We start from the raw sequence: 26,966 nt of genomic DNA, 5'->3' as shown, positions 1-26,966 counted from the left end.
CTCACCCACATTCTTCAAGAAAGCCGCCATCATAGAGAGTTGTTTCAGGGAGGCAAACTCCAACGGTTCAAAAGGCAGCTTTGCCAAAGCTGCCAAGACCACATCCAGATCCCAGCTCGCAATTGAGCAGGTCCTAGCTGGACGCAGGCGACGAACCCCCTTCATAAACCTGGAGACCAAGGGATTGCGCCCCACTGGCCTGTCCATCGACCCCACATGGCAGGCAGATATAGCGGCCAAATACCCTCTCAGTGTAGAGGCTTCCAAGCCCTCATCCAAGTGAGACTGCAGGTATTGGAGGACATACTGCACCCCGGATGACTTGGGCACAACCTCAATACCAGTGCACCAAGAGCAGAACAACCGCCAGCGCAACTGGTATGCCGCAGTTGTAACCAGAGCCCTTGCACTCTGCATGGTGTTCATTACACCCTCCTGTAGTCCTAACATGGATCATTGGCGCCGTTCAGTGGCCAAGCCCACAGACTGAGGCGGTGTGGCCTCAGATGCCACAGAGTTCCCCCGGCCTGAGACAGCAAATTTGGTCTCAGGGGAAGTTGCCAAGATGTCCCAGACAACAGGGACAGGAGAAGGCTGAACCAGGGTTGTCTGGGCCAGAATGGGGCCACCAGAAGCAGAAGATGTTCTGCCATCCTGGTCCTGTTCAGCACAGCCTGGATCAGAGGGAAAGGGGGGAATGCGTACAGCTCCAGCCCTGGCCAATCGTGAGCCAGAGCATTCAAGCCCAGAGGCCCTGGTGGCTCCGACATGGAGTACCACAGGGGCAGTGTGCATTGTCCTAGGAGGCAACAGGTCCACCTGTGCTGTCCCGAACTTGTCCCACAAGTGCTGCACCACCTGGGGATGTAGGCTTCAGCCACAAGGTGGCAGGCCCTCCCTCAAGAGCATATCCGCTGCCACACTCAGGATGTCAGGTATGTGCGCTGCGCGTAGAGACGCTAGACAGCCCTGAGCCCAGAGAAGGAGCTCCCGTGCTATAAGATTGAGGTGGTGGGACCTCAGTCCACCCTAATGGATGATATGAGCCACCACTGTGGTGTTGTCCATTCTCACCAGGACATGCCTTTCAGATGTGGAAGGACCGCAGGGCCAGCAGTACAGCTCAGAGCTCTAGTGTATTGATGTGCCTGCCGCGCCAAGGTGGTAGCCAACAACCGCTGGCCGACCTGCCCTTGGTCACAGCCCCCCAGCCGATCTGGGAGGCGTCTGTGCTGACGGCACATCCTCTGCATCTCCACCCCACCTGAGAGAAGAGCGACAGCCACCTAAATAATCAACCAAATCAACCACCTAAATAATGCCACCGTTGAAGAGGCCGTTGATGGAGCAGGCCCAGGGGAATCAGCAATGAGGCCGCCGTCAGCAAGCCCAACAGGCGTTGGCAGGTCAGGGCGGATACCACCCGCCCCTGCCGAAAGTGGTTGAGGCAAGATGGATTGCCTGAACCCCTCTGATGGGAAGGCGTTGAGTCCAGTCTCATGAGGATTGAGTCCAGTTCCATGCCAATGCAGGCCACCCTCTGGGTGGGCATCAGATGACTCTTCTTGTCGTTTACAGTAATGACCTGGGTCCTGGTTGGGGCACAAATCAGCCAATCGTCCAGGTAATTGAGGATCAACAATCCTCGGACGTGAGAGGTGCCAGGACAGCATCCATGCACTTTGTGAAAGTGTGGGGTGCCAAGGAGAGGCCGAAGGGAAGAACCATGAATTCATAAGCCGTCCCTTCGTAAGTGAATCGGAGGTACTGCCAATGAGCTGGGTGAACAGGAACATGGAAGTACACATCCCTCAGGTCCAGCGCCACAAACCACTGGTCCCTGGCCACGGCCTGCAACGCGAGACTGGGGACAGCATGTGGAACCTCAGTACCTTCAAGTACACAATGAGGTTGCGGAGGTCCAGAATCAGTCGAAAACCTTCGTCTCTTTTTGGAACCACAAAATAAGTGGAGTAGAACCTACCTAGTCGTTCTGATGTCTTGATCCTGCGGATGGCACCCTTGTCCAGGAGTGAGGAGATCTCCAGCCACAGTATTTTCTTCAGGGGGTTGGCCACCATGGTAACACGAAGGCCCCTGAAGGACGGGGGCTGGCACCGGAATTGGAGTCGGTACCCCTCAAGCATAGTGGACAACACTATGCTCCACACCCTCCTCCCACTTTGCCCTTTGAGACCTGGAGAAGTGCCAAGGCTGGGGAAGGGTGTCTCCTCTGGCGCTCCGAGCACCTGGGTCTCCCAGGCACGTCCCTATGACAGTGACTGTTGACACCATCACACCTGTCACAAAGGGAAGCCATAAGCTCAATCAAGCCAACAAGGCCACGGAGCAGGGGTCCAACGCCCTGGGAGAGCTTATGTTGTGACCCCCTTGGAGGAATAGGAACCGGGTGAGGGATAAATTACCCAGTACCTCTGCAAAAACTGGGGTAGACCCGTGTGGGAAAAACAGGCTGTTGCTTCACAGCATGCTGTGCCCCTCCCCGCTGTCGTCCCTTAGCACGAGGCGATGGGGCAGGAGAAGGACCCCACCGTCGTTCAGGTGCAGGTGGGTGGCAACGGTCCGTCTGCCTTGGACCCAGGGCCTGAGGAGGCGGCATGAACTGTCTCCGGGTCTCTCGGTCCCTACGAACCTTATCGGTCTGCTCTAGAATGTCATCAACCAAATGTCAGTTCTGGGGTGATGGGGTGAGTGGCAAATGTGCTCTGGAGAGCAGGTGGCAGACGGGATTGGGCCAGCCAGAGATGGCGCTGGGAGGTAACCACCTGCACCAGGGCCACATCCCTCTGGAGCAGGGAAAGCAGGCGAGACGCCTCCATCACTTCCCGGAGGAGCTGCTATGGGAAAACATAAGCTCAGCCAAGTCAACAAGGCCACAGAGCAGGGGTCCGATACCCTGGGAGAGCTATGTCGTGACCCGCTTGGAGGAATAGGAACCCGGTGAGGGATAAATGACCCAGTACCTCTGCAAAACACCTGGAAGACCCCTGTGGGAAAAACAGGCAGACAAAAAAAACAGCAACCAGGTAATGGATTTGATTTATTTGTTTTTAGTTTTTACGCCACATGCAATATTACCTAGCCGGTTTAATATCCAAGCAGTAAAAACAGCACCATATGGAGTAACGCCCGTTAACGAACCCCAAAGTTAATGTCTCAACGTAGTTTTCCACGATACTCACACTCTGCAGGGGAAAGAACAAGAAAAAACACTGCAAGATAATTAACAGAGGCGAGGGGAGCAGCATGTTAAGCAATTCACAACACACACATAGAACAAGCCAGTCGGCAAGTTGTGTAAGGTAAATTACGGTTTGTGGCAGTAAGAGCTACAAATATATTAATGCACACGGAGTCGTAGTGTAAAGCTAACAAAACACAAGCACTACAAACCACGGGCAGAAGATACAGATCAACCATGCGTAGTGAGTGGAGCACTCACGATGAGGGGCTGGCCATGTGCCCAGCTGCTCCAGGCTGCAAACAGCCAGTGAGTATACTTCCAAGCAAGATATTACACTTACCAGTGACTTACCAAGCGAACTTCAGAAAGTTTGTACCTCAAACCATATGGACGTCCACCGACAAAATGAAAGAACGTGTCGCGGCAGTGGGGTCTATATATAGGGGCGGACCCCAGCCATGACACAGGTGTACACGGGTGTAAATCTGTTAATCCTCATCTTGGATGTATCCCTCCGCCGCAGAGTGATATCAATATATTGGAGTGATCCAATATAGTGAAACATAACATAACATAACATATATTACACTCTTAGAAACACAAAATGGCATGACAAATACGATGATTAAAGGAGCAATCTGCAATTGATACATCAATTGTTTAACTTTTAAATGAATGACATGCACCCATTGATTCTTGAAGAATAACTTGCCTCATGAGCTTAGATCAGCTGTTCCTATCAGAACCCAAAATATAAACTTGTTTAACTCCAATGTTTGTGAACAAAGTAAATGTAAACAAACACTATATAGCCTCAAAGCATGGTTAACATTATCATTTTGATATATTGGATGGTCAGTCCTTACATCCATAGCTCTGTTAATTCATTTGAGAGTGGTTACATTTCTCCAGCCCCGAAATGGGGCAGAGTGATGCTTTGTTATTTAAACAATACACTTAGGCTAATACGCAGCTGTGACAGCTGGGCTATAGATTGTAGATATGGCAATGTTCAACATAGACAAAAAGTCGATTATCGTAATTCCATTTGCCATAAATGGGTCAAATAACATTAAACTGTCATATTAATACTCATGCCAATTTGCTCACCCTGAAGGGGCAATCAGTAGAAACAATAACTACCCTATTAAAAACACAGGGTAATGAATTTTGATTGGCCAGGCTGACATCACTGCAGGCAATATGTGATCAGCCCAGTGCCCAACTCCCTAGCTCCATCTTAAATAATAATGCCAATAGGAATGGCTGTCTAAATGCTGAGCTGGCACATGGGCATAGGCACCGCCTGTTGCTGCACGGTGTTCCAAAACCAATCACTCTTTAATAGAACAGCTGATTCCTATGGTCTCTGACTCCTATGAGACCATAGTATAGTTGTAAATGGGTATAGATGTTGTAAGTAGCCTCTTCATTTCCTATTCCGTCCACCAATGGTAACACAGCAATGTCATCCTGATATAGGAAAAGTCCATGATATAACTTTTGAATCAATATCCTCTGCTTAGATTGGAAAGCGATTGGGAGGAAGCATATGCTTCCTAAAGCTATGGCAGCTACAGTATGTGATGTTTATGGTGAAGTAGCTTGCGAGAGCCTTGTAGCATTAGGTCAACTGACTTGGTGGAGAAGTTAGAGCATCACCTCATCAGATTGGGCAGCCAAATGATCCAATGTGTCTTGGTCCTGTATAGTCACGATTCAACTGCCAAGGAAAAACACTACAAATATGGTCTGGATGACACAACATAGTTACATGTCATGAATATTGGAGTAAATCAGCACACAATGGATTCCAAACACTTGACAGATGCAAGCAGAAATGCTGGACACACAAATACAGGATTCAAGCTTTTTGATTTTTGAAGAATGTTTATTAGCTCCCCAAGCTAATATCTAGGCTTTTGCTTCGAACCCAAATATTGAATGACTGCAAAAAAAGCTTTTGCCATGTTTTCTGATGAATATGGAGGATTATTAATGGTTATTTTAAGGTCTTATTCTACGGGACTGACAAGAAAAACAGAATCTGTAACATTACAAATAACTGCCTAACCAGTCTGCTACCCTGTCACTCATCAAGTGTAACAAGAATTTAACTCTTTCTCTAAACTTTTATGTCATTTCCTGCATTACTGACCCCATCATGAACAACAGCAGGATTAGCTGTGTCACTCCCTGATCTGTTTCACCTGTCCTTGTGAATGTCTCCACCCCCCTCCAGGTGTCACCCATCTTCCCTATTACCCTCAGTGTATTTTACCTGTGTTCTCTGTTTGTCTGTTGCCAATTTGTCTTGTCTTGCCAAGTCAACCAGCGTTTTTCAAAGCTCCTGTTTTTCCTAGTCTCTCTTTTCTAGTCCTCCCGGTTCTGACCTTTTGCCTGCCCTGACACTGAGTCCGCCTGCCTGACCATTCTGCCTGCCCCTGACCTAAAGCCTGCCTGCCGCCCTGTACTGTTTGGACTCTGACCTGGTTATGAACTCTTGCCTGTCCTTGACCTGCCTCTTGCTTGCCCCTCGTTGTTCAATAAATATCAGAGACTCGAACCGTCTGCCTCCTGTGTCTGCATCTGGGTCTCACCTTGTGTTGTTATAGTACGAACTGGCCATGACTGACCCAGCAGACTCGGACCAGCTCCGTCACGCTGTCTCCCTGCAGGGAGCCACCATTAGAAAACACGAGGAGCTACTTCAGGACCTTATGGAAGGGTTCCAATCTCTGGCAGAATGCCACGACCAGGGGTTCAAGGCGTTAATGGAGCAGTTCTGTGAATTGTCTCTCAGGCAGCATGCCACATCTGAGACATCCCAGTTGCTCAGTAATGCCCCTACCAGTGGTGGGTTTGTTCAGCCTACCCCGGCTCCCCGAGAACACCGCTTACCTCCTCCGGAGCAATATGCTGAGGATCCTGGAACATGCCGGGCGATTCTTTCCCAGTGCTCCCTTATTTTTGAGCTACAGCCATCTTCGTTCCCTACGGATCGGTCGAGGTTAGCGTATCTTATTACGCTAATGTCCGGAAGGGCGCTCTCCTGGGCTACGGCCGTTTGGGAGTAACAATAAGCTGTTTGCTATTATCTGAAAGATTTCATGGTGGAGGTGAGGAAGGTGCCCGGTAGAGAGGCGGTCCGAAAACTACTGAAATGACATCAGAACTCCCGTAGTGTAGCAGACTACGTGGTAGATTTTCACACATTGGCCACCGAGAGTGCCTGGAATCCAGAGGCCCTGTTTGATACCTTCCTTCACGGACTATCAGAAGAGATAAAAGACAAGCTAGCAGCTTGGGAGTTACCTTTGGACCTCAATTCCCTCATCACCCTTACCATTAGGATTGATGGGCGTCTACAGGAACGCTGGAGTGAGAGGAGTTCTCGGTCGCACTCGCTCATCCGCTGCTGCTTGCGCACCTCCAAAGGAATCCGGAAGTCCCCGAAAGGCTGCATTTCTGAGAAGATCCGAAGCCACCAGAGTTCCCTCGAGAATCATCGGCGATGGGTGAGTTGGACACACTGGAACCTATGCAACTGGGCAGAACTAGATTATTGCCTAGGGAACGTTCACGTAGGCTGAGTTCCAACTGGGAATTCTCTAATTACCATTACCCGTGCTCCTTTTTTTGTGATCCTGCTGTGGAGAGACCAGTCTAAGTCTCTCCGGGTGTTCATTGACTCTGGGGCAGATGAGAGTTTTATGGACGCTACCCTGGTATCGGAACTAGGTATGCCCACTCAACTCCTCTCCATTCCCATGGACGCTAGGGCACTGATCGGCCGCTCCATTAGAAGAGTCACGCACAGTTCCCATTAATCTGAGGTTATTTGGCAATCACAGTGAGTCTACACAGCTTCTCCTCATTGAATCCCCTCACGTCCCTGTTGTGTTGGGATTTTCTTGACTCCAAAAGCACAATCCCGTTATTGACTGTACCCCGGGTTCAATCCTGGGTTGGAGCCCGTTCTGTCACTCCCACTGCCTTAAAGCGGCGCAGCCGCCTTCGAGATGTCCTCCTCGGGGTATAAGTAAAGCCTCGGATTTCTCTACTGTTCCTGCAGAGTACCATGATCTCCTGGAGGTATTCAATAAGGCTCGTGCTACCTCTCTTCCTCCGCATCGTCCCTACGATTGTGCCATTGACCTCCTCCCGGACACCACACCGCCTCGAGGTCGGCTATATTCCCTATCCGGCCAAGGCCAAGGCCATGGAGGAGTACATTGAGGACTCTCTGGCTGGTTTTTCTTTGTGGAAAAGGACAAGGCCCTGCGTCCATGCAATGACTACCGGGGCCTCAATGACATCACGATTAAGAATCATTACTCCCTGCCACTCCTCTCCTCTGCTTTCGAACCTCTCCAGGGGGCTACCATCTTTTCTAAGTTGGACCCTCGGAATGCCTACTATCTTGTTCGGATACGCGAGGGGGATGAGTGGAAGACGGCTTTCAACACGGCCAGTGGACACTATGAGTATCTAGTCATGCCGTTTGGGCTCACCAACACTCCCGCTGTTTTCCAAGCCCTGGTCAACGATGTGCTCCGTGACATGCTGAATCGTTTTGTGTTTGTCTATGTCGACGACATCCTTGTCTTCTCCCGGGCTACCCAAGAACACGTCCTTCAGCACCTCCTGGAGAACCAGTTGTTTGTGAAGGCTGAGAAGTGCGAGTTTCACCACTCTACTATCTCCTTTCTGGGATATGTCATCGCTGAAGGAAATGTCCAGATGGATCCTGAAAATGAGAGTGGCGGTGGATTGGCCCCAACCCACGTCTAGAGTGAAATTGCAACGTTTCCTGGGGTTGGCTAATTTCTACCGCCGCAAATCCGGGGCTACAGCACCCAGGCGGCTCCCCTCTCTGCACTCACTTCTCCCAAGGTACCGTTCACATGGTCCCCAGCTGTTGACGGGGCTTTTGGATCTTAAGCATTTGTTCACTACTGACCCAACCCTCGTCCATCCAGACCCGTCCCGTCAGTTTGTGGTTGAGGTCAATGCTTCTGACGTTGGAGTGGGGGCCATCCTATCGCAGCGATCTTCCCAGGACCAAAAGCTCCATTCCTGTGCCTTCCTGTCCCATCATCTCAACTCCTCTGAGAGAAACTACGACGTAGGTATCCAGGAACTTCTGGCGGTCAAGATGGCGCTGGAGGAGTGGAGGCACTGGCTGGAAGGAGCAGAACATTTCGGTTTGGACCGACCAGAAGAATTTGGAATAGCTCCACACTGCCAAGCGCCTTAGCTCTAGGCAGGCCCGTTGGGCTCTGTTATTCACCAGGTTCAACTTCACCATCTCCTACCACCCAGGGTCTAAGAATGTGAAACCAGACGCTCTCTCTCGCCTGTACAGTTCCAATGCCACACCCTCTGACACTGAGACCATCCTCCCTACCTCATGCCTTGCGGCTTGAGTTGTTTGGGGTGTTGATACCCTGGTCTGCAAGGCACAACAGTCCCAACCGGACCCTGGAGGAGGCCCGGCTAACCAGATGTTTGTCCCTGATCCGGCCCGGTCCCAGGTCCTGGATTGGGCTCATTCCTCCATGCTTACCTGTCATCCTGGCTCCCGTCGAACCCTGGCCTTCCTCCGAGAACGCTTCTGGTGGCCCACTATGGTTCCTGATGCCTCTTCCTTCGTCACCGCATGCACGGTATGTGCCCAGAATAAGACTCCGCGGCAAGCTCCGTTGGGCATTCTTCAGTCACTGCCCGTTCCTCATTGCCCTTGGTCCCATATTTCCCTGGATTTTGTCACTGGGCTTCCTCCGTCTGAAGGCAACAGCGTCATCCTGACGGTAGTGGCTCGGGCGGCTCTTCTCAAGACCAACTCCAAGTATTGTCGACAAGTGGACCGCCACCGGACTCTGGCTCCCCGCTATCATCTTGGGCAGAGGGTATGGCTATCAACACAGGACCTGCCCCTCCAGGTGGAGTCCCGCAAACTTTCCCCCCAATTTCATTGGTCCCTTCCCCATCTCTAGGGTCCTTAGTTCCACTGCTGTTTGTCTTCTGTTACCCCGTACCCTCCGTATACACCCTTCTTTTCAGGTGTCCAGGATTAAGTCTTTGTCTCACAGCCCTTGGTCTTCTGTTTCCAGGCCCTCCCCGTGTCATCGATGGCCATCCAGCGTGCGCGGTGAAATGCCTCCTGAGTGTTCGACCATGGGGCAGGTGTTTCCAGTACCTGGTTGCCTGGGAGGGTTATGGCCCAGAGGAGAGGTGCTGGGTCCCCGCTAAGGACATCCTGGACCTGGCTCTCATCGCCGACTTCCATCGCCGTAAACCAGATATTGGCACAGGTAGGACACTAGTTGACGCATACTGTCACACCCTTATCTGTTTCACCTGTCGTTGTGATTGTCTCCAACACCCTCCAGGTGTCACCCATCTTCCCTATTACCCTCAGTGTATTTATACCTGTGTTCTCTGTTTGTCTGTTGCCAAGTCAACCAGCATTTTTCAAAGCTCCTGTTTTTCCTAGTCTCTCTTTTCTAGTCCTCCCGGGTCTGACCTTTTGCCTGCCCCTGACCTCGGGCCTGCCTGCCGCCCTGTACCATTTGGACTCTGACCTGGTTATGAACTCTTGCCTGTCCTCAACCTGCCTCTTGCCTGCCCCTCGTTGTTCAGTAAATATTAGACTTGAACCATCTGCATCTGGGTCTCGCCTTGTGTCGTTATGAGCTGTTAACACAGTGAATGGATCAGCTGCACTGTTTACGAGACTAGAGCTGTCACTATAACAATCTCTCAAGCACACATACTTCATCTACTGTACAATAAACTGTACATGATTAACTGTACAATAAACTGTACATCAACAGCTTTTCAGCTCTCCTCCAACTCAAACAAGCACCTCAATCAAACCATAGATGATGTTGATACATTTTGTTATTGTTTTCTTTTTTGCTCCTTTTCACTCACACGTCTTAAAATTTGCAGAAGCGTTCACATGACTGCCATTGTTGATGTGTCTAATGTGTCTGTGGACGGATCGGTTAACTTTCCCACCGAAAACTGTCTCTCTGTGCCTCATTGCCTCACTGGCCAACAATGTGATATGCAGGAGCTGTGATGGAGCTGCATCTGTTTAGGCCACTCAGGATTAGTAGGAGGGGGAGAGAGAGAGATCAAATTGTATTTATTACATGCGCCAGATATAACAGGTGTAGACTTTACCATGAAATGCTTGCTTAAGAGCCCTTCCCAACAATGCAGAGTAAAAAATTGCTTACACACTAAAAGTGGTATTTGAGGCACACTCAGTGAAACCATTAACTCATGTACCTAATCTTCAGACCAAAACTGCAAACACATTATCTGCTTTACACTCAGTTTGCAATTGTAAAACACACTTTTTGCAAAACACTAAACAGTTCTCTACATTAGGCACATTCAAAACTAACAGGTCTTGTGTTTCGTTTGGAAAACACTGCCATTCAAAATGCCACACTCATTTACAGATTACCTACACCCAGTGCTCACGTGTGAAAACACTTATAGCTCATTTCTTGACTTAGAAATCAGAGCTTAACCACTATAAATAGGCTTCAGGTTGGCTTTTTTTGGTTTGGACAACAATGGAGGCCAATTTTGGAGAGAGAGGAAGAGGAGTGAGAGTAAGAGGGGGACGAGGACAAGGAGGAGGCCTGTGGTGACAGACGAGGGGGCTTGACAGGGCTGGATACGCCACTCCAGACGCTACTTCCCTCGCTGTTTAGCCAGAGAGAACATCGCTTGTGATGTTGATGAGCTGCTGTGGCCAGACCCAAATATGAAACAGGATGCACTCTGTGTTTTTCTTTATAGTAACAAGCCTATTTGTTTATCTTCTACTGTCTTTTTTTGTCTGTTACTGTTCATCCCAAAATCTGGATGAAAATACAATGTTTTGAGAAAGAAATACATTTTATTTTTCCCCCCCTTGCGTTTCTGTTTATAGTGTAAATAAATACTGAACATGCATACATACTGTATATATTTGTGCACAAACATGCATGTGTGAGTGTTATGACAAACTGCCATGGACTCGTTGGCGTGTACAAGAGCTAATCATTTAACGGTTTGTGTGTAGCGTTTTGATGCAAAAACACCATTTTGAGAAGAGTTAAAGTAGTTTTGAATGAAGTGTTCGGTTTTGCAAGAGATGTGTGACGTTTTGCATGTTGTGTGTGTGTTTTGGGGTTTTGTGTGTAGAGTCAAGAGAAAAGGAGCCATAGATTCAGAAATATTGTGTAAGCAATTGTCAAAAACTGTAATAATAAAATAGTAACACAAGAAGAATAAAATACACAAGAATGGAGCTGTATACAGGGAGTACCAGTACCAGATCTATGTGGAGCTATATACAGGGAGTACCAGTACCAGATCAATGTGGAGCTATATACAGGTACCAGTACCAGATCTATGTGGAGCTATATACAGGGAGTACCAGTACCAGATCAATGTGAAGCTATATACAGGGAGTACCAGTACCAGATCTATGTGGAGCTATATACAGGGAGTACCAGTACCAGATCAATGTGAAGCTATATACAGGGAGTACCAGTACCAGATCAATGTGAAGCTATATACAGGGAGTACCAGTACCAGATCTATGTGGCGCTATATACAGGGAGTACTAGTACCAGATCTATGTGGAGCTATATACAGGGAGTACCAGTACCAGATCAATGTGGAGCTATATACAGGGAGTACCAGTACCAGATCTATGTGGAGCTATATACAGGGAGTACCAGTACCAGATCTATGTGGAGCTATATACAGGGAGTACCAGTACCAGATCTATGTGGAGCTATATACAGGGAGTACCAGTACCAGATCTATGTGGCGCTATATACAGGGAGTACCAGTACCAGATCTATGTGGCGCTATATACAAGGAGTACCAGTACCAGATCTATGTGGAGCTATATACAGGGAGTACCAGTACCAGATCTATGTGGAGATATATACAGGGAGTACCAGTACCAGATCTATGTGGAGCTATATACAGGGAGTACCAGTACCAGATCTATGTGGAGCTATATACAGGGAGTACCAGTACCAGATCTATGTGGAGCTATATACAGGGAGTACTAGTACCAGATCTATGTGGCGCTATATACAGGGAGTACCAGTACCAGATCTATGTGGAGCTATATACAGGGAGTACCAGTACCAGATCTATGTGGCGCTATATACAGGGAGTACCAGTACCAGATCTATGTGGAGCTATATACAGGGAGTACCAGTACCAGATCTATGTGGAGCTATATACAGGGAGTACCAGTACCAGATCTATGTGGAGCTATATACAGGGAGTACCAGTACCAGATCTATGTGGAGCTATATACAGGCAGTACCAGTACCAGATCTATGTGGAGCTGTATACAGGGAGTACCAGTACCAGATCTATGTGGAGCTATATACAGGGAGTACCAGTACCAGATCTATGTGGAGATATATACAGGGAGTACCAGTACCAGATCTATGTGGAGCTATATACAGGGAGTACCAGTACCAGATCTATGTGGAGCTATATACAGGGAGTACCAGTACCAGATCTATGTGGAGCTATATACAGGGAGTACTAGTACCAGATCTATGTGGCGCTATATACAGGGAGTACCAGTACCAGATCTATGTGGAGCTATATACAGGGAGTACCAGTACCAAATCTATGTGGCGCTATATACAGGGAGTACCAGTACCAGATCTATGTGGAGCTATATACAGGGAGTACCAGTACCAGATCTATGTGGAGCTATATACAGGGAGTACCAGTACCAGATCTATGTGGAGCTATATACAGGGAGTACCAGTACCAGATCTATGTGGAGCTATATACAGGCAGTACCAGTACCAGATCTATGTGGAGCTGTATACAGGGAGTACCAGTACCAGATCTATGTGGAGCTATATACAGGGAGTACCAGTACCAGATCTATGTGGAGCTATATACAGGGAGTACCAGTACCAGATCTATGTGGAGCTATATACAGGGAGTACCAGTACCAGATCTATGTGGAGCTATATACAGGCAGTACCAGTACCAGATCTATGTGGAGCTGTATACAGGGAGTACCAGTACCAGATCTATGTGGAGCTATATACAGGGAGTACTAGTACCAGATCTATGTGGCGCTATATACAGGGAGTACCAGTACCAGATCTATGTGGAGCTATATACAGGGAGTACCAGTACCAGATCTTTGTGGCGCTATATACAGGGAGTACCAGTACCAGATCTATGTGGAGCTATATACAGGGAGTACCAGTACCAGATCTATGTGGAGCTATATACAGGGAGTACCAGTACTAGATCTATGTGGAGCTATATACAGGGAGTACCAGTACCAGATCTATGTGGAGCTATATACAGGCAGTACCAGTACCAGATCTATGTGGAGCTGTATACAGGGAGTACCAGTACCAGATCTATGTGGAGCTATATACAGGGAGTACCAGTACCAGATCTATGTGGAGCTATATACAGGGAGTACCAGTACCAGATCTATGTGGAGCTATATACAGGGAGTACCAGTACCAGATCTATGTGGAGCTATATACAGGCAGTACCAGTACCAGATCTATGTGGAGCTGTATACAGGGAGTACCAGTACCAGATCTATGTGGAGCTATATACAGGGAGTACCAGTACCAGATCTATGTGGAGCTATATACAGGTACCAGTACCAGATCTATGTGGAGCTATATACAGGGAGTACCAGTACCAGATCTATGTGGTGCTATATACAGGGAGTACCAGTACCAGATCTATGTGGAACTATATACAGGGAGTACCAGTACCAGATCTATGTGGAGCTATATACAGGGAGTACCAGATCTATGTGGAGCTATATACAGGGAGTACTAGTACCAGATCTATGTGGCGCTATATACAGGGAGTACCAGTACCAGATCTATGTGGCGCTATATACAGGGAGTACCAGTACCAGATCTATGTGGAGCTATATACAGGGAGTACCAGTACCAGATCTATGTGGAGCTATATACAGGGAGTATCAGTACCAGATCTATGTGGAGCTATATACAGGGAGTACCAGTACCAGATCTATGTGGAGCTATATACAGGTACCAGTACCAGATCTATGTGGAGCTATATACAGGTACCAGTACGAGATCTATGTGGAGCTATATACAGGGAGTACCAGTACCAGATCTATGTGGAGCTATATACAGGGAGTACCAGTACCAGATCTATGTGGAGCTATCTACAGGGAGTACCAGTACCCGATCTATGTGGAGCTATATACAGGGAGTACCAGTACCAGATCTATGTGGAGCTATATACAGGGAGTACCAGTACCAGATCTATGTGGCGCTACATACAGGGAGTACCAGTACCAGATCTATGTGGAGCTATATACAGGGAGTACCAGTACCAGATCTATGTGTAGGGGTACGAGGTATTTGAGCTAGATATGTACATGAAGGCAGGATAAAGTGACTAGGCATCAGGATAGATAATAACAAGAGTAAGAATAAAGAACAGAGTAGCAGCAGCAGCAGATGGTGTGTGTGTGTGTGTGTGTGTGTGTGTGTGTGTGTGTGTGTGTGTGTGTGTGTGTGTGTGTGTGTGTGTGTGTGTGTGTGTGTGTGTGTGTGTTGGCTATTTAGCAGTCTTATGGTTTGGGGTTAGAAGCTGTCATGGAGCCGGTTGGTCGGAGAGCCGATGCTCCGGTACCATTTGCCGGACTGTAGCAGATTGAACAGTATATGGCTTGGGTGGCTGGAGTCTTTAACAATTTTCTGGGCCTTCCATTCACACTGCCTGATATAGAGGTCCTGGATGGCAGGGAGCTCTGCCCCAGTGATGTACTGGGCTGTCCACACACCCCTCTGTAAGGCTTTGCGGTCAACGGCAATGCATTTGCCAAACCAAGCGGTGATGCAGCCAGTCAAGATGTTCTCGATGGTGCAGCTGTAGAACTTTTTGAGGATCAGAGGGCCCATGACAAATATTTTCAGCCTCCTGAGGGGGAAAAGTCAGTGTCATGCCCTCTTCACGACTGTGCAGGTGGACACCAAGGAACTTAATGCTCTCGACCCGCTCCTCTACAACCCAGTCGATGTCAGTGTGGGTGTGCTTTCCCCTCTTTCTCCTATAGTCCACGATCAGCTCCTTTGTCTTGCTGACGTTGAGGGAGAGGTTGTTGTCCTGGCACCACACAGTCTCTGACCTCCTCTCTGTAGGCTATCTCATCTTCGTCGGTGATCAGGCCTACCACCGTCTTCTCATCAGAAACTTGATGATGGTGTTGGAGTCGTGCGTGGTCATGCAGTCATGGGTGAACAGGGATTACAGTAGGGGACTAAGCATGCACCCATGCCTACCCTCACCACCTGGGGCCGGCCAGTCAGGAAGTCCAGGATCCAGTTGCAGTTGGAGGTGTTCAGTCCCAGGGTCCAGAGCTTGGTGATGAGCTTGTCAGAGACAATGGTGTTGAATACTGAGCTGTAGTCTATGAACAGGATTCTCAAATAGTTATTTCCCCTCTTGTCCAGGTGGGAGTAGGCAGTGTGAAGTGCAATTGAGATTGCGTCATCTGTGGATCTGTATGCAAATTGGAGTGGGTCCAGGGTGTCTGGTATGATGGTGTTGATGTGTGTCATGACCAGCCTCTCAAAGCACTTCACAATTACAGATGTGAGTGCTAGAGGGCGATACTCATTTAGGAAGTTTCCCTTGGAGTTCTCGGGAACAGGGACAATGGTGGTCACCTTGAAACGTTGGGATTATAGATTGCGACAAGGAGAGATTGAAAATGTCAATGAAGACACTTGCCAGCTGGTCTGCGCATGCTCTGAGAACGTGCCCTGGAATTCTTTCTCCTGGTATTCCGAGAGAGAGAATGAGGGAGAAGTGAAGAAGAGGACACACATCAACACTCACAGTAGATGGAAAGACTCCCATCTGGACAGACAGCAGGACAAGAAACACAGACATGAGACATCCATCAGAGGAGGGAGACAACTACGCTCTATGACATCAGAGAGCTACTATGGCTTGTTGACCAAACTTCCCCCTGTAGGTGTGCCAGAGAAGATGAGAAATTCTTCAGTAATCACTGAAACATCTGCCCCTCCTCTTATATTCCCCCATAGAGAATATAACTGGCTTTTGACTGCTGAAACATGCTGGTCAAGTCAAGCTAGTATTATTGATGTATGGTCCAACTTCCAAGCTGTCAACGCTGTGTTTATTCCTGACGTCTTGCACTTCTGAGATTTTAACGATTATCTATGATCATGATGACAGTCTCATCTGATTACAAGTACATTGAGTGTAATAACACTGGCAAGGTATACAGAGTTCATAACGGCTTTGCTCATATTGTCTGCGGTACTACTTTGGGTAACTGCCACCAAAGTATTTCTCCAGCGAATAAAAGAGGGAAAGAAGCAAATTAGGTTTCTGTTCAGGCTTTGTTTTCAGTTAATGGATGGGAAACAATCCAGGGGGAAGAGAAACTAAATTGTTTATTTTGCATAATCACATACTTGGAAACCATTATGTGGATAATCAGTTTGATTTAAACTGAAATATGTATCCCTCCCCGTTATGGATCCAGAGATGTATAACAGATATTATGTAAGACAACTGCCTTCATTCAACCTGAGTTCCAAACTGTGTGCGGAAGAGAATGGAGTACTGCCTAGAACGGATGGTCTGTTCATTAAAATAGAATCCCCATAAGTCCTCCTGGAAAATTACCACAGTCTGAGGGGCTTTGTCCCTTCTAGTAATTATTTTCTAAGGGTCTGTTACTCAACTGTCTCGACACATGATGTATATAAACCCTGGATTGCTGATCCTATGTATTGGCCATTGAGAGGCTTTGAAGCCACGGGTCGGCCATATTGGCACTCCCCAGTAGGAGCAGTCCTCTATAAGAATGAATGGAATTCTACAGTATTTCAATTAAATGTTTCAAGTACAAAATGACATGTATTTAAGTATTATTTTGTTGTAGTGGGGATAGTAACATAATTCTTTTGAATTTTATTTAAATTGTACTTTTTTTTATTTAGCTCACATAATATAATTTAAACGTATGCAATATGGTGTCTGTAGTAGAATAAATGTGGCAAAAACGAAAACAAATGTAGACATTAATGAATACATTTCTATAGCTTCCAAAATATTTTTACAATGGTGGAAGTGCCAAGATGGAGGCACTGTGGCTTCAACACAGCACCCCTATCAGTCATCTAGTGTATATATAAATCATTGGTCTTACTCAATCTAACTTTAACATCTTAAATAACAACCCAATACTTCCAATTATTTTCTGTGATTGAAACTCCAAGGCCAGCTGAGCCTATCCTGACCTGTCTGTTAGAGGAGGATGATTGAAAAAGACAGCCGCTGCAAGACAAGAGAGTGCCATTAATCGGGAATTCAATAAACACATAGCAGACTCCTGAGAAGCAGCAACTCCACCCTTGCAGATGGTCTTGTCAGTGGTGAGACTATAGCCATACAGTGATATACCCTTTGGAAGTGGGTATCATTTTGCCTGGTCCCAGATTTGTTTCTGCTGTCTTTCCAAACTCCTGGTGTGATCAATGGCCATAGGAGTTGGCAAGACAACACAAACAGATCTGGGACCAGGTTAGGTATCATTGCATTTTGGGTAAATGATGAGTGATGGTTTGGGTGAATGGTTAAGGGTTACTTTGTAGGATGATATGGGAAGTAGAGTGGATTTCAATGCAGCAGGTCAGGTTTGATTAGACCATCCGTCACCAGAGGAAAGTGTCTCGCCACAGCTTTTGAACTGCCAGAACCAAATCTTTCCTATTTTATTAAATCAATTCATCACTGCTGCCAAAAAGTGGCAGCATGCAATTTAATTCCCTCCATCTGAGGGGGAAGATTTCTACCTTCTACTAAGTTAAATTGATTAACTTCTAAATGAACGTTTTTTTTCCCCTTGTCATGCAACTCACAACAAATTATAAATTGTACAAAATGCCACTGACTTATAAAGAAAGCAAATCTCTGCTATTGTTTTATAACAACTCTGGACCAAGCACAGAAACATAGGATTTAGCGTCTGCTTGAGGACATGCCAATAGGAGTTCACTTGACAATAAACTCATGACAGCACTGTGCAGTATTTGCTCTTTGTCGTCCGTTGGCAGATAACAAGTAATGCTCTGCTCAATCTTCTTTTAAATGGCCGTATGTAAATCTTTGCTGAGATCAAGCTGCAGCCTGACAGGGTCAAACAAGGTTCAGGCTTTGATCATCGACCAATCAGAAGCACCGTACAATCAGCTGCCATCTAAGAAGTCTATCTGATAGCCATCAGGTCTTCCTATAAAAGAGACATTTTAATAGGAACAAATTATATCCAAATAAGTCCCATTTTCTTTCCTTCGGTTGGCTCTGGGGTCACAGTCATTTGGGGTCACAGTAATGGCACCACTCATACATGAGTTAACCCCTTCTTTGCCTTCTCCTATTACCCCTACTCTGATACCTTAACTTGGGGAGGAGCTGCACGATGGAGCAGAGGTAACTCAATTTTGTGAAATGGATGTCAATTCTGAATCATTGTGTGATCATTAATGTCTGGGTTTTTTATCCTTAAGGTCCCTTACGAGCAATAAAGAGATGGAACAGAGATGAAATTAACCAGTCTTCTCTAAGACAAATGAACTTGAATTGAGATGACCATTTGAGGAGTATGATGAACAGAGATCTTATCCTTTTCCACCCAAGATTCCAATCATGTCTGATGCATTTCTCTTTAACTGACTAAAGAGCAACAGCTGAGACATCATGAGGAGCTACAGTATATTAACATGGTATCATAAATCAACAACTCACGGGCACAATAGTATAGACAGGTACAACTGGATAATACCCTCAATGGAAGTTGTCACACAAATTTGCAAACATCAGGCTATATTATGTCACTTCCAGCTGTATTCAATCTGACCTATGAAATTGTAACACATGGAAAGTTCTGTTGTATTGTATCTCTAGCTAGCAATAGTGAACACTAAACTTGTAAGTTAGAGGACACATTCTTCCAACACAGGCAACTACCTCCGATGACAGCCAAAAACAGACCCACAGATACCTGCACGAGCACAGTCACCGAATCCTGACACTGTATTCTTCCACTGTGTTGTACTGTGCTGCGCATAAAGTTAGCATTGATTGTGTTTCTGGAATGTCTTGACTATTGTATATGTATTATAATTTTTATTGGCAGCCATGTTAGATTTCAAATTTCCTTGAGCAGACAACCCACAGGGAACACACTGGTTGAATCAACGTTGTTTCCACGTCATTTCAATTAAATGACTTTGAACCAATGTGGAACAGATGTTGAATTGATGTCTGTGCCCAGTGGGAAGCAACTTTACCAGAAGAAACTGTTGATTTAATGTGAAAGAAAACAAACCTGAGTACAGCTGCATACTGGGCTAAATAGAATCCCACGTGTAAAGTGCAACCACAAATACAAAGATGGATGAAATGAGTCAGATACTTAGGTTATTCAGGAGAGTAGTAGGTTTTTGTTTCAGCATGGTATGACTAATGAGCTGTATGATCATTAGCACCAAGATCTGTGATTTGTTTGGGGCTTTCGTCCAACATTCGTTGCATTCTATGCACCTGTTAGATTTGGCAGCAATAGTGATAGATTCCATTCCAGACCGCCACTGTTGATTATAACATAACAATGTTCAGACAAACCTAAGGACAGAAACTAAATTACCATCTAATGATCTGTTATGAAGGAATATTGAAATTGCTGAGGGCATTTTCAACACCACAGTCATCAGAGCTCTCATTTTGTTGGCGCAATCAAAACAAACATAGTCCATTCGAAAAGACAGGTGCCGTCAATTATAGGAAAAAAAGAGACACGATTTTGGTCACAGCTGTGAGTGAGAGCATTTTCTCAGTCTATGATTTCCGGCCGCATTGCGACACTGTCAAGCTGATATTTACATCTGAATCCTCTGAACGAAACGACTGTATTCCTCCCATCGTGTGGTCAGCCCTTTCTCGTCATCAAACAAAGTACAACATACAGAGTACAGTGATGCTTATCTGACTGCACACGCAGAAACTAGAAACTACTAAATGAGTTGTACTACTACAGGTAGCCTAGTGGTTAGAGAGTTGGGCCAGTAACCGAAAGGTTGCTGGATCAAATCGCTGAGCTGACAAGGTACAAATCTGTTGTCCTGAGCAAGGAAGTTAACCCCCGGGTGCCGTGGATGTCAATTATGGCAGCCCCCCGCACCTCTCTGATTCAGAGGGGTTCGGTTAAATGTGGAAGACACATTTCAGTTGTACAACTGACTAGGTATCCCCCCGTCATGTACTACTACAAAAGTATTTGTAGGCCCAAGGAGGGGAATCGACTAAGAGTATAAAAAGGTTCTAAAAGGAGGTGACTGATAGAAGAGATAAGAAGTTATGGTAACAGGTGGATCCCAATGTTTTATGATAACACCTCCCCGTGGTTGATGCATAAATCCTGTGCATTTGCACTAAAACTCAACTATTTGGCTAAAGCTCCACCTAGGGGCAAATGTGCGCACTTACAACCAATAAAAATGATATGAACATAAAGATGGGCATAAGTCATTTATTTTTATGTAAAAAGTTTAAGTTGTTGCTTAAACTCTTGTGATACCAGGGCAGAACTAGTGTTTCATTAATTACCAAGATAACTATCAAACCAGCACACTACAGAGAATCACACCCTTCTGAATTTTCGAGTTGCAATGGAAATTATTTGCACAGCGTAACCTGAATATCTACACTGACATTGGAAAAGATACACTGGATACTATTTGTGTAGCTACTACGGATATAGAGCAGGTAGTTTGTCCTTGAGAAGCGAGCGACATACTGTACCTTGACCATATGACAGGAACATGATAACCACCTGAGGGCAATGTTGTACAGCAAAGTGACCCTCCTGACCCTCTAGTGCTGCCACATAGTGTGCTGAACACCCACCCAGCCAGGAATCATACCAGTCAGAGTGTGTGGCTCAGTAAAGACACAGTCATGGTCTCATGGATGACTGAAGTTTACAGTTTGAACTAATGGTATAGTGTGTTTCATCAACATTTCAATAACATTTAGTAGGAGATGTGTGGTATGGTATGCAGCAGATGTGACTCTGGTATGCAGTGGAGTCATACGTTAACCATGTTAAGTAAAAAGGAAATCATTTTCTGACAATACGGTGTAGGATTAAAGGTAATGTATATGGTAAACTATGTATACATGTTTATATTTAAGCAATAAGGCCCGGGAGGTGTGGTATATGGCCAATATACCACGGCTAAGGGCTGTGTCCAGGTTGTGTTGTGCTTAAGAACAACCCTTAGCCGTGGTATATTGGCCATATATCACAAACCCCAGAGGTGCCTTATTGCTATTATAAACTGTTTAAACTGTAATTAGAGCAGTACAAATGTGTGTTTTGTCATACCCTTGGTATACGGTCTGATATACCACGGCCGTCAGCCAATCAGCATTCATGGCTCGAACCACCCAGTTTATAATATAGCATATATCATGCTCATGGATTCTATGTATAAAGTCACTATAACAACGAACAGGAGAGAGGTTAAAATAATAGCCGCAATGTGAGACACATTATACAGAAAACATATAGGTTACAAATAAGTCCACATTTGTGGTATTACTAGTAACCTAAGCAAGCTTAAAAGAATCATCTTGAACTTCCTTCTTTTTGTGTCCCAGCAGGAATTTCTGCCAGGCACGTGTTTCTACATAAAAGAAAACAAAAGAAAACAGGCACAATGTGCCTTTCAACACTGCCAAAAACCCAAAGCGTGTCAAATACTGTTGGAGATTCAAAGTCTAGAGATTGCGTAACTTTCACTGGAAACATATGTTTTCGATGTAAATGAGGACATGAAGACTGGTGGGGTTCCTGCTGATCTTAAACAAGTCTTTCTTTTATTTACTGTATTAAAACTCGATGCTGTGTGCCAAAAACAAATACCTGTGGGCACCATCCATCTGGAGAGCCCCATCCATGCATGCATGCCTTGCATCAATGCTATGGCCTAGTCACACCCAGAACCTGAGCAACTAACTATACGGATGATCAAATTGTGTTGCGCCACTGAAAAAGTTGTGTAGTCCGAATTGTTCTTTCTTTTTCAACTTACTGTTTGCTCTCTTGGGGAAATAGCTAAAGGGTGAAATAACATAAAAGTCACCTTTGGAACTGAGTGAATTAACCTTAAAAATATACACTGTATATTTAAAAGTCAAAATGGAGACATACTATTCTATATCCTCTCCTCTCTAAATTGTTGATTTTTTCTCTCTCCTCTCTCCTTTGTTTTTTCCCTCTCTCGAGGAAGTTATTCCATGCTGGGAAACAGACATATATTTTCTCTCCCAAATGTTCCAGCTTTCTGCGTAGCGCAAATCTGACAATTTTTAATACCCTTGCTTTCCTTCTCAATGTCCCTCCACAGTAATGGAGCTTCATCTATTCACTTGTTCCACTCTCCTGTGAAGAAGAAGCTTCTGTATTGTGGTGCGGGGGGGGGGGGGGGGGGGGGGGGGGGGGGTTCACCCCAGCAACCACAGGCTTTGCTCTGGATATGTGTGTGAAGATAGGTTGGCCTGAAAGCCTGCTTCCTGGGGCCTACATTTCACTGACATATAAGTCTCTGACAGCTAAAAGCTTTTACCCTCTCAGTTGCCACAGCGACCCAGTCCTGACAGTCTGTAAATGTGACGTTATGGTGTATCCATAAGTATCTCCTTTCACCCCAACACTGAGGCTGTGTCCTAACGGGCCCTGGTAAAAAAAAAGTAGCGCACTAAATACGGAATATGGTGTCATTTGAGACGCACTTATGATTCTCTGCAACCAGTGCACACAAAACAACGCAAAATCAATCTCTATTGCACTCGGTTTCTGATTAAACGAGGCACAATTTTACAAATTCCTTCTAAAGAGTGGGAGACGTGAAAAAGTGCAGTCGTGAAGTGTAGCCTGCAGAGGCATGTACTATACGTACTGTAGATAGTCAAACTGTTCCCTGGCTCACAGCCACATCACAGAACCCCCCCCCCACAGATTGATAAAAGAAGATACTCAGCGCCGGTCAAAAGTAGTGAACTATGTAAGGAATAGAGTGCCATTTGGGACACAGCCAGCATATCTCTCCAGGAATAGCTGGCCCATTCAATAGAACAGGGCCTCTGAAGGAATAATCCAATTCAAATGGCTGCCACCTTGCATAAGACAGAGAGCATACCGAGATCTTAAGCTCACTCAATCATCATACTGTAGCAAACATTTACAGAGCTGAATGTTAATATGACATCTTTGTAACTACATGTAAACCTTAACATAGTTCACATTGTTTGTTCGATGGACTGACACACACACACACATACACCGATTGTTATGTTTGTATGAGGGACAGCTTATTTTCGGTCCTTTGTGTCAGTTGGACAATCAGAACCCATTGGCTTGCATAATGCAGTTCGACCTTTAAGTTGTATAACACACAGTTATTTGCCTTTCTGTGAAAACTAAACACGGGTTCTGCTTCGCTGGAGCCATTGTCAAGGGTAGCTAGGCTACACTAACCAGCTTTTTCTGTCCATGACTATTGTGTAGGGGCTTGTCCACCCATTTGCGTCAGATCTTTGAATGGGAACTTTGACTTTTGTGATGTACGTACCCCTATAGAAATATAATTATGCATCAGAATACCATGTCTGTCATATTGAGTGTACCCATGAGTGTTCCAGTCAAATTGTGGTGGTCTAAGGGTCGTTGTCCCTTCTGGTAATCCTATTTCTATGCATACCACTTCCCCTGGTGTGTATAGTATGTATAGAGTGTGATATACCACTAGATAGCCTCTGTGTATGTTTAAGGAGGCAAGCCAAGCCTTAATGGTTCAGAAAACCGCCCTCTTAACCACAGTTCCAGACCAGAACTACTGTGTATAGCCTAGTCAGACAAAATGATTCCCCTTTTATAATCTCCACTTCACCCAGCTGTTACGTAAGCATTCATTCTAATCAAAGCTGTTACTGAAACGTTCACGAGAGTAGAGGGAGAGAGAAAAACAGTGGAAACACGATATAGATCAGTTGATGTGGATCCCAGGCACTTCATGGAAACATTGACAGAGAAAATCTATCTAAACATTTGCCCTTGGTTGGATGGGAGATTTTCATGATAAACAATCATTTAGACCATCTCCATGTTGGATAACAGACGCAGTGATGATGATGATGGTTTTGGGTGAAGCTGGAGGTGTGGGGAGTTGCAGCTCTCTCACATAGAATGATGGTCAGAGAGCTGCAGGGTCTCTAAGGGGTCTCTGGCAGCATTACAGCATGTCCCTAGACGCGGCTGCTTGGTCTACCCCTGCCATGTAAAACAATTCACCGTTTCACAGGTTATCAATAAAAAAAGGGGGGCTTGGATTTGACGATCGTGTTTAGTATGTGTAGTTTGAGAAAAGATCATTAATGAATGAAATAACTCCAAAGGAGGTACCTAAAAGACCATGTGACAATGACCCTGTTCGTTATCAGGTTTGACTATAGATTTTAAGAGTTAATCGTTTATCGCCATTGGATTATACTTCATGGTCATATAATGCCATTCGGTATAAAACAGTTGGTATTATACAAGCAAGAACAGAACAATCGCTTCCAAGGGTCTGTTCTGATTTTAATTATGGGAGGTCTACAGGTTTCATCCATTTTACTTGTTGCCGTTGGAAGAGAACCAGTTGTCTTCAGGGCACAGTTGGGAACTTGGCAAGGCGCTTCGGCTGATTAGAATCATTTTTTTCACACTGATCTATAAGACAAAATGTTGAATTGTTGGGATATTTGGTTTCACATATATACGCAAACTTCAACTCTCCTTCTCACAGCGGGCCACAAAGCAGTGTGTGTGCGTGCGTTTGTGTGACTGTGTGCATGTTTGTTACAGCTATCGTTTCATAAGAGATCACTGGAGAACATGAGAACATGCTGAGGCTGCGAGACCCACACCCTAGAGGGATTGTTTCATTAGATGAATCAATAAATATATTGCTTTGGCCACTATCATCCCAACAGTGCGTGCAACATTCACCCAATGTTGTGTCTAGTATAATATTACATTGGGCTTTTAGACTCCAGAGTAGGCCATGAACATCAGAATGTCCCACTCCTTTGGAGACAGCAAATCTGTACCAAAATATTTGGCTCTCATTGGTTGGTGGTTGCATGCAATTGGTTTTGTAACTTAAACAAGGGACCAATGCTAAGAAGACCAGGGTCATGTTCATCTGGCACCAAACAGAAGAGTAGGCTGAAACTGGGAGGGACTACCTAGACTGAAGAGCGTCTGCTAAATAAATTAACTGCAAGCCACTCATTTTTATTCCCGTTGCGAAACTTTAAAAAATTGTTTCAGATGAGTGCCGTAATGAACACAGACCAGATTTGTGTGTTCTAATGAAATGTTCCTTGATAACACGTAAATATAAAATAGTATTGCTATGGGCAAAGCAGACCCTGCACAGAATACCAGTGTTCTCCAGTCAACAGGTGCTCCTCCTTGACTCACCATACGGCTTTGGTTAAAAGGCGGCGTCATCGGGATCAGGGCATGGACGCCTTGCAGACAGTGTTTTCTCTCTTCACACCTGTGGTAATTTATGGTATAGCCTCTCGTTTGATCAACACAGAGAGACAAAGACCAATAGAGCTCTCAGGTACAGAGGCGATGACTGTGTTTGATGTTGCAGCTCTGGGCCATTGCCTAACGAAGATGGATTACCTATGTTCTAGTCATGAACACATTCTGGCTCTTCTTAATGGGGCCATGTTGGCTATATGGCTATGAGTTGTAAATGATTTAGCCAATGAAACGCTCAAATCAAAACAAACTACTGGGCCTCAGCCTCAATGACCTCACTGTTATGGTCTGGAGAAAATACGTTTGCATTCATGTTAAATGTTGATAGCACTTTAGCCGACGCTAAGAAATAGAATGCATTGGGATGTGGTTTAAATGCATCGTAGAGTTGTCGTCATAAACATGCGTGACCACCTTATAAAAGTCTCCTCATAACGATTCAAATGATTAACAACCATTTTGTGTCATTGAGGCAAATCTGCTACGTAGAGAGACATAACATATAACTAGCCTTGTAATAAGACATTATAAAGGCTCGTCATCAAACGTATACATTTTTTTAAGCTTAGTTTGATAATAATTGAACAACAAATGATGTACACTAATCGGCTTTTGGTCATTTTATTGGTTTTGGAAATTATCAACACCAGCAAATGTAAAACCTTGTGAGTCCACTTATGTCCACACTGACAGAGTTACAAAGAGTCACATTCAAAGCATGAATATGTAAAATGGCACCCAAAGTCTGACTGGTGTAAACTGAATTGGGATTGTAATGTCAAATCAGACACGTAATTAAGTGGTAAATTGTGTTTTTCTCGATTCCTAGCTCCCTCCCCTCTGACCTTCTCCTCCAATGTGTTTTGAGGAGGCAAGGAGAGAGGACAAGAGGAATCGAGAAAATACAATTGAGGAAGCGCTTTGGTGTTGACAGAACGGAAGTTAGTGAGAAATGGCGAGACTTCAATGAAATAGCAGCTAGTAGCCATTGCAAGCAGTACCCTTCTGACGAGAAACCAAACAAATGACAAACAATACCTCTTCTGT

General features: G+C 45.5%; 1 pseudogene; it reads right to left on the bottom strand.

The window, feature by feature from the left end:
- Positions 1-443: 443 nt before the first annotated feature.
- On the bottom strand, positions 444-2,081 carry LOC115162810 (uncharacterized; annotated as a pseudogene).
- Between the last annotated feature and the right edge of the window lie 24,885 nt (positions 2,082-26,966).

This window comes from Salmo trutta, chromosome 26 (assembly GCF_901001165.1).
Source record: "Salmo trutta chromosome 26, fSalTru1.1, whole genome shotgun sequence".
Lineage (NCBI taxonomy): Eukaryota > Metazoa > Chordata > Actinopteri > Salmoniformes > Salmonidae > Salmo > Salmo trutta.
This window is presented reverse-complemented; position numbering and strand designations above follow the sequence as displayed.